The following is a 3075-nucleotide window of genomic DNA, read 5'->3' on the forward strand; positions in this document are numbered from 1 at the left end:
TCTTGATGGGCTTTGGAGATGAATCTTTCCATCTCCCATGACTCGGAGGTGGAAGCTTTTGTCTTCTCTTTCCCTTTTCTAGAGGATTCTCCGATCTTAGGTGCCATCAATGGTAATGGAAAAACAAAAAGCTTATGCTTTTACCACACCAAACTTAGAATATTGCTCGCCCTCGAGCAAGAGAAGAAAGAAGACATGAAGAAGAAGAAGAAATAGAGGAGAGGGAGAGAGGTTTGTGTTTCGGCCAAGAAGAGGAAGAGAGGGTTGTGTTGTGTGAAAATGAAGAAGAATGGAGAGGTTTATATAGTGGAGGGAGAGGGGTTAAGGTTCGGCCATATGGGGTGGGTTTGGGTGGGAAAGTGATTTTGAATTTTGAAGGTAGGTGGGGTTTATGAGGTAGGTTTATGGGGAAGAGTGGATGGATGTGAGTGGTGAAGGGGTAGTAGGGAAGAGAGCTTGAGGTGATTGTTGAAGGGTTTTGAGGAAGGGTGTTTATTGGGAAGAGAGGGTGAACATTAAGAAGAGGGAAGAGTATGAGTGGAGGTAGGTGGGGATCCTGTGGGGTTCACAGATGCTGAGATGATCCTGTGGGGTCTACGGATCCTGAGGTGTCAAGGAATTGCATCCTTGCACCATTGAGGCATGTAAAATGCCTTTGCATGCAATTCTGGCATTGAACGCCAGTTCTATGCTTGTTTCTGGTGTTCAGCGCCAGCTTTTCTCAGTGTGCATTTCTGGCGTCTGAACACCAGGATGCTGCTTGTTTCTGGCGTTCAACGCCAGATCCATGCTCTGTTCTGGCATTGAACGCCAGCCAGATGCTCCTTACTAGCGTTTAAACGCCAGTAAGTCCTTCCTCCAGGGTGTGATTTTTCTTCTGCTGTTTTTTATTCTGTTTTTCATTTTTATATTTATTTTGTGACTCCACATGATCATGAACCTAATAAAACATGAAAGAATAATAAAATAAAAATAAAATTAGATAAATAAAAATTGGGTTGCCTCCCAACAAGCGCTTTTTTAATGTCAATAGCTTGACAGTGGGCTCTCATGGAGCCACACAGGTGATCAGGTCAATTTTATAGACTCCCAACACCAAACTTAGAGTTTGGATGTGGGGATTCAACACCAAACTTAGAGTTTGGCTGAGGCCTCCCAACACCAAACTTAAAGTTTGATTGTGGGGGCTTTATCTGACACTGTACTGAGAGAAGCTTATCGTGCCTCTTTTACATGTTTACAGGATGATAACCTTGTGTTTTAAACACAAGAGAGTCCCCATTCAATTAAAGGACTAATTCACCTCTGTTAACATCTATCACAGCTCCTGTTGTGGCTAGGAAAGGTCTTCCAAGGATGATGCATTCATCCTCATCCTTCCTAGTATCTAGGATTATGAAATCAGCAGGGATGTAAAGGCCTGCAACCTTTACTAGCACGTCCTCTACTTGTCCATAAACCTGTTTTATTGAGTTGTCTGCCATCTCTAATGAGATTCTGGCAGCTTATACCTCAAAGATTCCTAGTTTCTCCATTACAGAGAGTGGCATGAGGTTTATTCCTGACCCCAGGTCACATAGAGCCTTCTCAAAGGTCATAGTGCCTATGGTACAATGTATTAGGAACTTTCCAGGATCCTGTTTCTTCTGAGGCAATGTCAGTTGATCCAGATCACTCAATTCTTTGATGAGCAAGGAAGGTTCATCTTCCCAAGTCTCATTACCAAATAGTTTGGCATTCAGCTTCATGATTGCACCAAGGTACTTGGCAACTTGCTCTTCAGTAACATCCTCATTCTCTTCAGAAGAAGAATACTCATCAAAGCTCATGAAGGGCATAAGGAGGTTCAATGGAATCTCTATGGTCTCTAAATGAGCCTCAGATTCCTTTGGTTCCCCAAAGGAAAACTCCTTGTTGATCACTGAACGTCCTAGGAGGTCTTCCTCCTTGGGATTCACGTCATCCCCTTCCTCCTTGGATTCGGCCATGATGGTTATATCAATGGCCTTGCAATCTCTCTTTGGATTCTCTTCTGTATTGCTTGGGAGAGTACTAGGAGGGGTTTCAGTGATCTTCTTACTCAGCTGGCCCACTTGTGCCTCCAAATTTCTAATGGATGGCCTTGTTTCATTCATGAAACTCAGAGTGGCCTTAGATAGATCAGAGACTAAATTAGCTAAGCTAGATGGATTCTGCTCGGAATTCTCTGTCTGCTGCTGAGTGGATGATGGAAAAGGTTTACTACTGTTAAACCTGTTTCTTCCACCATTATTAAAGCCTTGTTGAGGCTTTTGTTGATCCTTCCATGAGAAATTTGGGTGATTTCTCCATGAGGGGTTATAGGTGTTCCCATAGGGTTCACCCATGTAATTCACCTCTGCTATTGTAGGGTTCTCAGGATCATAAGCTTCTTCTTCAGAAGATGCCTCTTGAGTACTGTTGGATGCAGCTTGCATTCCATTCAGACTCTGAGAAATCATATTGACTTGCTGAGTCAATATTTTATTCTGAGCTAATATGGCATTTAGAGTATCAATTTCAAGAACTTCCTTCTTCTGAGGCGTCCCATTACTCACAGGATTCCTCTCAAAAGTGTACATAAACTGGTTATCAGCAACCATGTTAATAAGTTCTTGAGCTTCTGCAGGCATTTTCTTTAGGTGAATGGATCCACCTGCAAAAGTATCCAATGACATCTTAGCTAATTCAGACAGACCATCATAGAATATATCCAGGATGGTCCATTCTGAAAGCATGTTAGAAGGACACTTTTTGGTCAGTTGCTTGTATCTCTCCCAAGCTTCATAGAGGGATTCACCTTCCTTCTATCTGAAGGTTTGAACATCCACTCTAAGCTTACTAAGCTTTTGAGGAGGAAAGAACTTGGCTAAGAAAGTCGTGACCAGCTTATCCCAAGAGTTCAGGCTATCTTTAGGTTGAGAATCCAACCATATTCTAGCTCTGTCTCTCACAGCAAAAGGGAAAAGCATGAGCCTGTAGACTTCAGGATCTACTCCATTAGTCTTAACAGTATCACATATTTGCAAGAATTCAGTTAAGAACTGAAAAGGATCT

General features: G+C 42.4%; 1 non-coding gene across 1 annotated transcript; it reads left to right on the forward strand.

Moving 5' to 3' along the window:
- Positions 1-2750: 2750 nt before the first annotated feature.
- Positions 2751-2858, forward strand: LOC148568204 (small nucleolar RNA R71). Its single transcript, XR_015882255.1, has one exon. It is a non-coding gene; the product is annotated as a small nucleolar RNA R71 (small nucleolar RNA).
- Positions 2859-3075: the final 217 nt, after the last annotated feature.

The sequence above is a fragment of the Arachis ipaensis genome, chromosome B4, assembly GCF_059453495.1.
Source record: "Arachis ipaensis isolate K30076 ecotype BB chromosome B4, ASM5945349v1, whole genome shotgun sequence".
NCBI lineage: Eukaryota > Viridiplantae > Streptophyta > Magnoliopsida > Fabales > Fabaceae > Arachis > Arachis ipaensis.